This window comes from Leuresthes tenuis, unplaced genomic scaffold, assembly GCF_036924035.1.
Source record: "Leuresthes tenuis unplaced genomic scaffold, fLeuTen1.0.hap1 SCAF_24, whole genome shotgun sequence".
Taxonomy (NCBI): Eukaryota; Metazoa; Chordata; class Actinopteri; order Atheriniformes; family Atherinopsidae; genus Leuresthes; species Leuresthes tenuis.
The window spans coordinates 24,796,070-24,809,723 of NW_027325378.1; positions in this window are offsets into that span (position 1 = coordinate 24,796,070).

Genomic DNA, 13,654 nt, shown 5'->3' on the forward strand with positions numbered 1-13,654 from the left:
CACCCACAGCAGCTGAAGGACTTCTTGGATTCACTTATCACATTGTACTACGACCTTCAGAAGTAGGGAAAGATTAGTTACCCACCACTGTTTTCTGAGGCAAAAGTCTGACTACAAAGGGGAATTCTCTCTACAGGAGGGAGTTCATCTCAACCTCAGTGAAGAAAACAACGGCTAACATGAGAACATAGGGTGTGACTAAAATAAGACAGGGAAAATGGATGGACAAAGGCCGTGGCATCCATTCAGATTACCAGGATTTTGTGGGTTAAGAGGAACCAGCTGTGTATTATTAATCATTACTCTTATTATAGTATTCCCAATTTTATGGTATGAAGCATGGATTAGCAGAAATAAAGATGATGCAGGACAGAGTACCACCACTGTCCCCTTGACATAGAAAGTGCCACACTAGTAATAACATTTATTTAAACTTGGAGATAAATGGAGAAAATAATCTCATATGCAATAGCTGAGACAGAAAAAACAGAAAACTTTTGAAGACACGATTAAAAGAACATTTAGAACATACAATAAGCTTAAAAGGAGTGACAAATCTGCGACTGCGGAGCATAGAAGTCTAATTAAAAACAGGAGCAGTAGGACAGACTTTTGGGAAATCTGAGTAAGCTCTGGGAATCAAATTTAGATAATGATCAGACTTGGCCTTTCTTATTTCTGCTGTACATTTATTTCTAAGCTTCCTAAAAGCAAGGCAATGACCCGGGGCCCTCATATGCCCAGCTAGCATCCAAGGTTTATTTGGAGGTGGTTCAGCTGCAAGTTGTGAATTTCTGACTAAAGTTTGTAAAAAGCGGGTAAGACAAGTTGCGAATGCCTGACAATGTATGATCAAAAGAGGGAGAGGAGGTTTTCGGCTGAAAGAAGGTCTGAATATCCAACCATAATTTGTAAAAACCGGGGAAGAAAAGGCTCGAAAGCCCGACTATACACCATCAACAGCTGGAGCGGAGGTGTTCAGCTACAAGAAGGTGTGAATGTCCGACCATAGTTGGTAAAAAGCGGATAAGAAAAGGTGAAAATAACCGACTGTACACAATCAATAGCGGGAACGGAGTTGTTCGGCTACTAAAAGGTGTGAAAGTCCGACCCTGGTTTGTAAAAAGTGGGTAAGACAAGGTGTGAATGCCCGACAATGTATGATCAAAAGAGGAAGCGGAGGTTTTCGGCTGCAAGAAGGTCTGAATGTCCAACCATAATTTGTAAACACTGGGGAAGAAAAGGCTCGAAAGCCCGACTATACACCATCAAAAGCGGGAGCGGAGGTGTTCAGCTGCAAGAAGGTTTGAATGTCCATCAATAATTGCTAGAAAACATGAAAGAAAATTTTCGAATATCAAACCGCACATGATCATAAGCGGGAGAGGAGGTGTTCAGCTGCAAGAAGGTGTGAATGTCCACCCATAATTACTGAAAAATGGGTAAGAAAAGGTGCGAATGCCGAACCATACATCATCAAAAGGAGGAGTGGATGTGTTCGGCTACAAGAAGGTTTGAATGTCCGACCATAGTTTGTAAAAGCGGGTAAGAAAAGGTTAAAATACCTGCCTGTACACAATCAATAGCGGGAGCGGAGTTTTTCGGCTGCAAGAAGGTGTGAACGTCCGACCAAAGTTTGTAAAAAGCAGTTAAGAAAAGTTTCGAATATCCAACCAAATATAATCAAAAGCGGGAGCAAAGCTGTTTGACTGCAAGTAGGTGTGAATGTCAGTTCATAATTTGCAAAAAGCTGATGAGAAAGGGGGAGAATGCCCGACTATACACCATCAAATGCAGGAGCGGAGATGTTCGGCTGTGAGTAGGTGTGAATCTCCAACCATAATTGCTGAAAAATGTGTCAGAAAAGGTAAGAATGCCGGTCCATACATCATCAAAAGCGGGAGAGGTGGTGTTCGGCTGCAAGTAGGTGTGAATGTCCAGCCATAATTACTCACAAACGGGTAAGAAAAGGTAGTATTGCCAGACCATACATGATCAAAACAGGGAGCGGAGGTGGTTCAGCTGCAAGAAGGTGTGAATGTCCGACTAAAGTTTATAAATAGCGGGTAAGACAAGATGCGAATGCCCGACAATGTATGATCAAAAGAGGGAGCGGAGGTTTTCGGCTGCAAGGTCTGAATGTCCAACCATAGTTTGTAAAAACCGGGGAAGAAAAGGCTCGAAAGCCCGACTATACACCATCAAAAGCGGGAGCGGAGGTGTTCCACTGCAAGAAGGTCTGCATGTCCACCAATAATTACTGAAAAATGGGTAAGAAAAGGTGCGAATGCCCAACCATACATCATCAAAAGGAGCAGTGGATGTGTTCCGCTATAAGAAGGTTTGAATGTCCAACCATAGTTTGTAAAAGTCGGGTAAGAAAAGTTCGAATGCCCGAACATACACCATCAAATGCAGGAGCGGAGATGTTCGGCTGTAGTAGGTGTGAATCTCCAACCATAATTGCTGAAAAATGTGTTAGAAAAGGTAAGAATGCCAGACCATACATGATCAAAACAGGGAGCGGAGGTGCTTCAGCTGCAAGAAGGTGTGAATGTCCGACTAAAGTTTGTAAAAAGCGGGTAAGACAAGGTGCGCATGCCCGACAATGTATGATCAAAAGAGGGAGCGGAGGTGTTCGGGTGCAAGAAGGTCTGAATGTCCGACCATAATTTGTAAAAACCGTGAAGAAAAGGCTCGAAAGCCAAACCATACACCATCAAAAGCGGGAGCGGAGGGGTTCAGCTGCAAGAAGGTCTGAATGTCCATCAATAATTGCTTTAAAACATGAAAGAAAATTTTCGAAGATCAAACCGCACATGATCATAACCGGGAGAGGAGATGTTCAGCTGCAAGAAGGTGTGAATGTCCACCCATAATTACTGAAAAATGGGTAAGAAAAGGTGCGAATGCCCAACCATACATCATCAAAAGAGGGAGCGGAGGTGTTCCGCTGAAAGACGGTGTGACCGTCCGACCATAGTTGGTAAAAAGCGGGTAAGAAAAGGTTAAAATACCCGACTGTACACAATCAATAGCGGGAGTGGAGTTGTTCGGCTACAAGAAGGCGTGAAAGTCCACCCATGGTTTGTAAAAAGCGGGTAAGAAAAGGTTCGAATGCCCGAATATATACCATCAAAAGCGGAAGCGGAGGTATTCGGCTGCAAGAAGGTGTGAACGTCCGACCAAAGTTTATAAAAAGCAGTTAAGAAAAGGTTCGAATATCCAACCAAACATAATCAAAAGCGGGAGCAGAGCTGTTCGACTGCAAGTAGGTGTGAATGTCAGATCATAATTTGCAAAAAGCTTATGAGAAAGGGTGAGAATTCCCGACTATACACCATCAAAAGCGGGAAAAGTTGTGTTCGGCTGCAAGTAGGTGTGAAGTTCCAGCCATAATTACTCACAATAGGGAAAGGAAAGGTGGTATTGCCAGACAATACATGATCAAAACAGGGAGCGGAGGTGGTTCAGCTGCAAGGTGTGAATGTCTGACTAAAGTTTGTAAAAAGCGGGTAAGAGAAGGTGCGAATGCCCGACAATGTATGATCAAAAGAGGGAGCGGTTTTCGGCTGCAAGGTCTGAATGTCAAACCATAATTTGTAAAAACCGGGGAAGAAAAGGCTCGAAAGCCCAACTATACACCATCAAAAGCGGGAGCGGAGGTGTTCAGCTGCAAGAAGGTCTGAATGTCCACCAATAACTACTGAAAAATGGTTAAGAAAAGGTGCGAATGCCCAACCATATATCATCAAAAGAGGGAGCGGAGGTGTTCGGGTGCAAGAAGGTGTGAATGTCCACCAATAACTATTGAAAAATGGTTAAGAAAAGGTGCGAATGCCCGACAATGTATGATCAAAAGAGGGAGCGGAGGTGTTCGGGTGCAAGAAGGTCTGAATGTCCAACCATAATTTGTAAAAACCGTGAAGAAAAGGCTCGAAAGCCCAACCATACACCATCAAAAGCGGGAACGGAGGGGTTCAGCTGCAAGAAGGTCTGAATGTCCACCAATAACTACTGAAAAATGGTTAAGAAAAGGTGCGAAGGCCCAACCATACATCATCAAAAGCAGGAGTGGATGTGTTCGGCTTCAAGGTTTGAATGTCCGACCATAGTTTGTAAAAGGTGGGTAAGAAAAGGTTCAAATGCCCGAACATATACCATCAAAAGAGGGAGCGGAGGTGTTCCGCTGTAAGAAGGTGTGAATGTCCGACCATAGTTGGTAAAAAGCGGGTAAGAAAAGGTTAAAATACCCGACTGAACACAAACAAAAGAGGGAGCAGAGATTTTCAGCTACAAGAACGTTTGAGAGTCCGACCATGGTTTGTAAAAAGCGGGTAAGAAAAGGTTCGTATGCCCGAATATACACCATCAAAAGCGGAAGCGGAGGTGTTCGGCTTCAAGAATACGTGAACGTCCGACCAAAGTTTGTAAAAAGCAGTTAAAAAGGTTTGAATATCCAACCAAACATAATCAAAAGCGGGAGCAGAGCTGTTCGACTGCAAATAGGTGTGAATATCAGATCATAATTTGCAAAAAGCTGATCAGAAAGGGTGAGAATGCCCGACTATACACCATCAAAAGCGGGAGCGGTTGTTCGGCTGTGAGTAGGTGTGACTCTCCAACTATAATTACTCACAAATGGGTAAGAAAAGGGGGGGAGGTCTTCGGATGCAAGTGGGTGTGAATATCCCATCATACAAGTATGGTGGAGAGGAAGCTGTGAATGGCCGACCATAGTTTGCAAAAAGCGGGTGAGAAAAGGTGTGAATGTGAAAGGGAGTTCTGCATGATTTGCAATTTTGCTATTAAATAAATTCTTTCACTCAAACCGAGTGAAAACTGCTTTTACCTTCATCTTTATCAATCGACTTCAACAAAGAACAACGTTGGATTTTCCAGTAGAAGAAGTTGAAATCGATCTAGACATTGATAAATATGAAGAACAAAGCAGTTTCCACTTGGTTTGAGTGAAGGAATGAATTTTATAGCAAAATCCGAAATCATGCCTAACTCCTCAAAAGGAACGTATTGCTCAACCAAAGGGATGCTTCTTTCTCATTCAGGGTAATATGAGGAACTTTATGCTTGATACATTTTTAGACATTGATAACTATGAAGGACAAAGCTATTTTAACTTGGTTTGAGCAAAGCAATTCATTTTATAGGAAAATCCGAAATCGTGCAGAGCTCATGAAAATAAGCTTTTTCTCGGATTCCTGATCCTCCAGTGTTGCTCTTTCCTATACAGCAAAATACAACCTTGTTCTTTGTTGAAATCGATCTAGATATTGATAAATATGAAGGACAAAGCAGTTTTAACTTGGTTTGAGTGAAGGAATTCATTTTATACATAAAATCCCAAATCATGCAGAACGTATGAAAAGAAGCTTATTCTCGGATTCCTGATCCTTCAGTGTTGCTCTTTCTTCTACTGCATAATACAATGTTGTTCTTTGTTGTAGTCGATCTAGACATTGATAAATATGAAGTTAAAAGCAGTTTTAACATAGTTTGAGTGAAGGAATTCATTTTATAGCAAAATCCCAAATCATGCAGAACGTATGAAAAGAAGCTTATTCTCGGATTCCTGATCCTTCATTGTTGCTCATTCTTCTACTGCAAAATGCAATGTTGTTCTTATTTGAAGTCGATCTAGACATTGATAAATATGAAGGACAAAGCAGTTTTAACATAGTTTGAGTGAAGGAATTCATTTTATACATAAAATCCCAAATATAGCAGAACGTATGAAAAGAAGCTTATTCTCGGATTCCTAAAACTTTTGATTTGCTCTTTCTTTTACTGCAAAGTACAAAATTGTTTTTTTTGTTTAAAACTATCTAGACATTGATAAATATTAAGGTAAAAGCCGTTTTAACATAGTTTGAGTGAAGGAATTAATTTTATAGATAAAATCCCAAATCATGCAGAACTCCTCAAAAGGGACGTATGGCTTAATCACAAGTGTGGTTCTTTTTCATTCTGGGTAATATGAGGAAGTTTATGCTTGAAATATATGTAGAATTGGGTACATATGAAGGACAAAGCAGTTTTAATTTAGTTTGAGTGAAGGAATTTAATTTATAGCAAAATCCGAATTCGTGCAGAACTCATGAAAGCAAGCTTATACTCGGATTCCTGAAACTTTAGATTTGCTCTTTCTTTTACTGCAAAGTACAACGTTGTTTTTTCTTGAAATCTATCTAGACATTGATAAATACCAGCCGAACATCTCTGCTGCCGCTTTTGATAATTTATGGTTGGGCATTCTTACCTTTTCTTACCCGCTTTTTACAAATTATGGTTGGACATTCAGACCTTCTTGCAGCCGAACACCTCCGCTGCCTCTTTTGATGGTGTATAGTCTGGCTTTCGAGCCTTTTCTTCCCCGGTTTTTACAAATTATGGTTGGACATTCAAGACCTTGCAGCCGAAAACCTCCGCTCCCTCTTTTGATCATACATTGTCGGGCATTCGCACCTTGTGTTACACGCTTTTTACAAACTTTAGTCAGACATTCACACCTTGCAGCTGAACCACCTCCGCTCCCTGTTTTGATCATGTATGGTCTGGCAATACTACCTTTTCTTACCCGTTTGTGAGTAATTATGGCTGGACCTTCACACCTACTTGCAGCCAAACACCACCTCTCCCGCTTTTGATGATGTATTGTTCGGCATTCTAGTCTTTTCTAACACATTTTTCAGAAATTATGGTGGGACATTCACACCTACTCACAGCCGAAAACTTCCGCTCCCACATTTGATGGTGTATAGTCGGGCATTCTCCCCCTTTCTCATCAGCTTTTTGCAAATTATGATCTGACATTCACACTTACTTGCAGTCGAACAGCTCTGCTCCCGCTTTTGATTATGTTTGGTTCGATATTCGAACCTTTTCTTAACTGCTTTTTACCAACTATGGTTGGACATTCACACCTTCTTACAGCAGAACACCTCCGCTCCCTCTTTTGATGGTGTATGTTCGGGCATTCGAACCTCTTCTTACCCGCCTTTTACAAACTATGGTCGGACATTCAAACCTTCTTATAGCGGAACACATCCACTGCTGCTTTTGATTATGTATGGTTGGGCATTCGCACCTTTTCTTACCCATTTTTCAGTCATTATTGGTGGACATGCAGACCTTCTTGCAGCTGAACACCTCCGCTCCCGCTTTTGATGGTGTATAGTCGGGCATTCTCCCCCTTTCTCATCAGCTTATTGCAAATTATGATCTGACATTCACACCTACTTATAGCGGAACACATCCACTGCTGCTTTTGATGATGTATGGTTGGGCATTCGCACCTTTTCTTACCCATTTTTCAGTCATTATTGGTGGACATGCAGACATTCTTTCAGCTGAACACCTCCGCTCCCGCTTTTGATGATGTATGGTTGGGCTTTCGAGCCTTTTCTTCCCCGGTTTTTACAAATTATGGTTGGACATTCAGACCTTGCAGCCGAAAACCTCCGCTCCCTCTTTTGATCATACATTGTCGGGCATTCGCACCTTGTCATACCCGCTTTTTACAAACTTTAGTCAGACATTCACACCTTGCAGCTGAACCACCTCCGCTCCCTGTTTTGATCATGTATGGTCTGGCAATACTACCTTTTCTTACCCGTTTGTGAGTAATTATGGCTGGACGTTCACACCTACTTGCAGCCGAACACCACCTCTCCCGCTTTTGATGATGTATTGTTCGGCATTCTAGTCTTTTCTAACACATTTTTCAGCAATTATGGTGGGACATTCACACCTACTCACAGCCGAAAACTTCCGCTCCCACATTTGATGGTGTATAGTCGGGCATTCTCCCCCTTTCTCATCAGCTTTTTGCAAATTATGATCTGACATTCACACCTACTTGCAGTCGAACAGCTCTGCTCCCGCTTTTGATTATGTTTGGTTGGATATTCGAAACTTTTCTTCACTGCTTTTTACAAACTTTGGTTGGACGTTCACACCTTCTTGCAGCCGAATACCTTCGCTTCCACTTTTGATGGTATATATTCGGACTTTCGAACCTTTTCTTACCCGCTTTCTACAAACTATGGTCGGACATTCAAACCTTCTTATAGCGGAACAAATCCAATGCTGCTTTTGATGATGTATGGTTGGGCATTCGCACCTTTTCTTACCCATTTTTCAGTCATTATTGGTGGATATTCGCACCTTCTTGCAGCTGAACAACTCCTCTCCCGCTTATAATCATGTGCGATTTGATATTCGAAAATTTTCTTTCATGTTTTAAAACAATTATTGATCGACATTCAAATCATCTTGTAGCCGAAGACATCCACTCCTGCTTTTGATGATGTATGGTTCGGCATTCGCACCCTTTTTTTACCCATTTTTCGGGATTTATGGGTGGACATTCAGACCTTCTTTTAGCCGAAAACATCCGCTCCCTCTTTTGATCATACATTGTCGGGCATTCGCACCTTGTCTTACCCGCTTTTTATAAACTTTAGTCGGACATTCACACCTTCTTGCAGCTGAACCACCTCCGCTCCCTGTTTTTGATGATGTATGGTCTGGCAATACTACCTTTTCTTACCCGTTTGTGAGTAATTATGGCTGGACATTCACACCTACTTGCAGCCGAACACCACCTCTCCGGCTTTTGATGATGTATAGACCGGCATTCTTACCTTTTCTAACATATTTTTCAGCAATTATGGTTGGAGATTCACACCTACTCACAGCCGAACATCTCCGCTCCCGCATTTGATGGTGTATAGTCGGGCATTCTCCCCCTTTCTCATCAGCTTTTTGCAAATTATGAACTGACATTCACACCTACTTGCAGTCGAGCAGCTCTGCTCCCGCTTTTGATTATGTTTGGTTCGATATTCGAAACTTTTCTTAACTGCTTTTTACAAACTTTAGTCGGACGTTCACACCTTCTTGCAGCCGAACACCTCCGCTTCCGCTTTTCATGGTGTATATTCCGGCATACAAACCTTTTCTTACCTGCTTTTTACAAACCATGGTCGGACTTTCACACTTTGTTGCTAAACAACTCCGCTCCCTCTTTTGATTGTGTACAGTCGGGTATTTTCACCTTTTCTTACCCGCTTTTTACCAACTATGGTCGGACATTCACACCTTCTTACAGCAGAACACCTCCGCTCCCTCTTTTGATGGTGTATGTTCGGGCATTCGAACCTCTTCTTACCCGCCTTTTACAAACTATGGTCGGACATTCAAACCTTCTTATAGCGGAACACATCCACTGCTGCTTTTGATGATGTATGGTTGGGCATTCGCACCTTTTCTTACCCATTTTTCAGTCATTATTGGTGGACATGCAGACATGCTTGCAGCTGAACACCTCCGCTCCCGCTTTTGATGGTGTATAGTCGGGCTTTCGAGCCTTATCTTCCCCGGTTTTTACAAATTATGGTTGGACATTCAGACCTTGCAGCCAAAAACCTCCGCTCCCTCTTTTGATCATACATTGTCGGGCATTCGCACCTTGTCATACCCGCTTTTTACAAACTTTAGTCAGACATTCACACCTTGCAGCTGAACCACCTCCGCTCCCTGTTTTGATCATGTATGGTCTGGCAATACTACCTTTTCTTACCCGTTTGTGAGTAATTATGGCTGGACGTTCACACCTACTTGCAGCCGAACACCACCTCTCCCGCTTTTGATGATGTATTGATCGGCATTCTAGTCTTTTCTAACACATTTTTCAGCAATTATGGTGGGACATTCACACCTACTCACAGCCGAAAACTTCCGCTCCCACATTTGATGGTGTATAGTCGGGCATTCTCCCCTTTTCTCATCAGCTTTTTGCAAATTATGATCTGACATTCACACCTACTTGCAGTCGAACAGCTCTGCTCCCGCTTTTGATTATGTTTGGTTGGATATTCGAAACTTTTCTTCACTGCTTTTTACAAACTTTGGTTGGACGTTCACACCTTCTTGCAGCCGAACACCTTCGCTTCCACTTTTGATGGTATATATTCGGACTTTCGAACCTTTTCTTACCCGCTTTCTACAAACTATGGTCGGACATTCAAACCTTCTTATAGCGGAACACATCTAATGCTGCTTTTGATGATGTATGGTTGGGCATTCGCACCTTTTCTTACCCATTTTTCAGTCATTATTGGTGGACATTCGCACCTTCTTGCAGCTGAACAACTCCTCTCCCGCTTATAATCATGTGCGGTTTGATATTCGAAAATTTTCTTTCATGTTTTAAAACAATTATTGATCGACATTCAAATCCTCTTGTAGCCGAAGACATCCACTCCTGCTTTTGATGATGTATGGTTCGGCATTCGCACCCTTTTTTTACCCATTTTTCAGGAATTATGGGTGGACATTCAGACCTTCTTTTAGCCGAAAACATCCGCTCCCTCTTTTGATCATACATTGTCGGGCATTCGCACCTTGTCTTACCCGCTTTTTATAAACTTTAGTCGGACATTCACACCTTCTTGCAGCTGAACCACCTCCGCTCCCTGTTTTTGATGATGTATGGTCTGGCAATACTACCTTTTCTTACCCGTTTGTGAGTAATTATGGCTGGACATTCACACCTACTTGCAGCCGAACTCCACCTCTCCGGCTTTTGATGATGTATAGACCGGCATTCTTACCTTTTCTAACATATTTTTCAGCAATTATGGTTGGAGATTCACACCTACTCACAGCCGAACATCTCCGCTCCCGCATTTGATGGTGTATAGTCGGGCATTCTCCCCCTTTCTCATCAGCTTTTTGCAAATTATGAACTGACATTCACACCTACTTGCAGTCGAACAGCTCTGCTCCCGCTTTTGATTATGTTTGGTTGGATATTCGAAACTTTTCTTAACTGCTTTTTACAAACTTTGGTTGGACGTTCACACCTTGCAGCCGAACACCTTCGCTTCCACTTTTGATGGTATATATTCGGACTTTCGAACCTTTTCTTACCCGCTTTCTACAAACCATGGTTGGACTTTCACACCTTCTTGTAGCCGAACAACTCCGAACAAATGTAAGCTCTGTGGAGAATTAAATCACCTCTTCAGAGATTGCCCTAAATCTTTTGCCAAGAAATTAAAGACGGTAAAGTCACAGTCAAGCCAACAAAGAGAAGGACCAGAGGTGGCAGTTGGTGAACAAAATGAAGAGGTTGACCCAATAAATTCAAACTTCCCGCCAAAAGCTTGGATTGGAAGTGAGGAACATAAAGGGGAGGGGCCTGTAGAGGCCTCACCACTCAGTGCTGAAGTCTGTGAGAATTCACAGGCAGAGGGTGGAGCTACGCTAAATGAGGAGGAAGAGCAGACAGGTGAGTGTAGTGAAGATACTCACCTCCCCGAAGGTCAACAGCCGAAGAGGACGGCATCTGAGTTGTCCTCCGATTCCCCAGTGGTATCAGAGAAGAGGGGAAGGGTTAGGTCCCTTTCAGACAGTTCTTCAGTGGAAGAACCTAGAGTCTTCCCCTCCGACTCACCAAATGAGGTCTCCTTTTTAACTTTAGCTCTGCAATCAACACCCAGGGACTCAAAGTTAAATGCAACATTGCGTCAGAGGCCAACACCGAGAGTCCGAAAAGGAAATATAGATCACCCTACTCACTTTTCACCTAAAGAAATTAAGGAAGAGCTAGTTTCCCAAGAAATAACCTGAGTGTGTAATTTGTTTTGATAACTTAGAAAAACGAAAATGACATACCTACTTTCCTTTATCCTTTTAATGGTTCTCACCTTCTCAACACTAAATGTGAGAAGTGTGAAATCAAAGACAAGAGCCCAGAGTATTTTATCCTTCTTAGTCTCCATAAAATCAGATGTGTTTTTAATACAAGAATGTGGACTACCTTTTTCAAAAAACCATAGACAATGGGAGGAAATGTGGCCCCATTTATCGATATGGAGTGGCTCAAATCAAAATAAAAATGATGGTGTGGCCATTCTAATTAAAAATCCGCATGTTCTGGTGAAAGGTAGCACAGTGGCGGACGGGCACTTTTAGCACACTTGAATTTTATGGGGCAAGACTTTAACCTCTTAAATATTTATGGTTTCAATGGAAAAAATTACAGGTATGACCTTTTAGAAGATATACAGCTTTACATGCTAGGGCAAGTACCTTTAGTTGTAGGAGGGGATTTTAACTGTATCTTGAGCAGGAAAGATAGAAAAAGAGCAGGGGGAGATTTTAAAGTGGATTTCTATTTGGACTTCGATTTTACTTCAGGGCATATGCAGGGATTTTAAGCTTACTGACTGTTTTAAAACCATGCATCCCAGAGAGGAGGGCTTCACCTGGTTTAGTCATGATGGCACCAGAGCCTCTCGCATTGATTATTTCTTTACTAGAGATTGCCCACCCACTGATGTTAGATTAACTCCTGTTTTCTTTTCAGACCACCTTATGCTCTCCTGCACCCTTTCCCCCCCTTCTGGTGTGACGGTAGGAAGTGGTCTGTGGAAACTCAACTGTTCCCTGTTGGAGGATGAAATCATAGTCAGTCAGTACAGGGAATGTTATAAAGAGTGGCAGACCTTTCAAGACCTCTACGAAACACATGCACAATTGTGGGAAATGGTGAAGGAAACGACCCAGACTTTTTTTAAACAGCAAGGTAAACGTAAAAAAAGGAAAGAGAATAGATGTATGATGGGACTACAGAAACGCTTACAGCGCTACTTTAAACTAAATCAGTGTGGCATAGACTTTAATGAAGAAATCAAACATGTCAAAAAGGAAATGTCAGTTTTAGCAGAAATAAAGAGTAAAGGAATTTTTGTAAGAAGCAGGGAGCAGGAAATTGAGGAAGGTGAAAAATGCACACGGTACTTTATTAAGAAAGTTATAAATAAAAAGGAGTGTATTCAAAATCTAAAAAGAGAAGATGGGTTTTTAACAAAATCCACACAAGAGATGATTGAAACTGTACATACCTTTTATAGTAACATGTACAAAGAGAAACCAGTGCACTTGGAAACATCGGCAGAAATTTTAAAATTCGTTGACAAAACCGTAAAAGAGCATGCACACTTGACACAGGATTTTACTGCTTTAGAGTTAGAAAAAATGCCTAACAGGTTTTAAGAGAAGTCGAGCTCTGGGTTTAGACGGGCTTCCTGCAGAATTCTATCTGACCTTTTGGGACCTTTTATCATCAGACATTTTAGATGTTTTTAAAGATTTTGAAAAACTCGACCGACTGCCTGACAGTTTTAGAGTGGGAATAGTGACTCTACTTTTTAAAAAAATGATAAGACTGACCTAAAGAATTGGAGGCCCATCACACTTTTAAACTTTGACTGTAAACTTTTTAGCAAGGTTTTAGCGACACGGATGTCCTCTGTTTTAGAGGAGGTAATTCACCCAGACCAGGCTTGTGCCATCTCAGGGAGACAACTCACCGACAGCCTCGTACTGATTCGAGACATCATTGATTACGCTAGAGACAGAAACACCCGGCTTGTCATCTTAAATTTAGACTTTGAAAAAGCTTTTGATCGGGTCTCGCATCAATATCTCTTTCAGGTGTTGCAGCCATCGAGTAGTTCCTCCTTGGTCAGCCGAGGAGCAAGGGGGGGGGGGGAGCAAAGCTCACCATGGGGAAGGTGGCTATGCCAACTAGCCTGATGCCCTGCTCCCGCAGTGACGGATAATC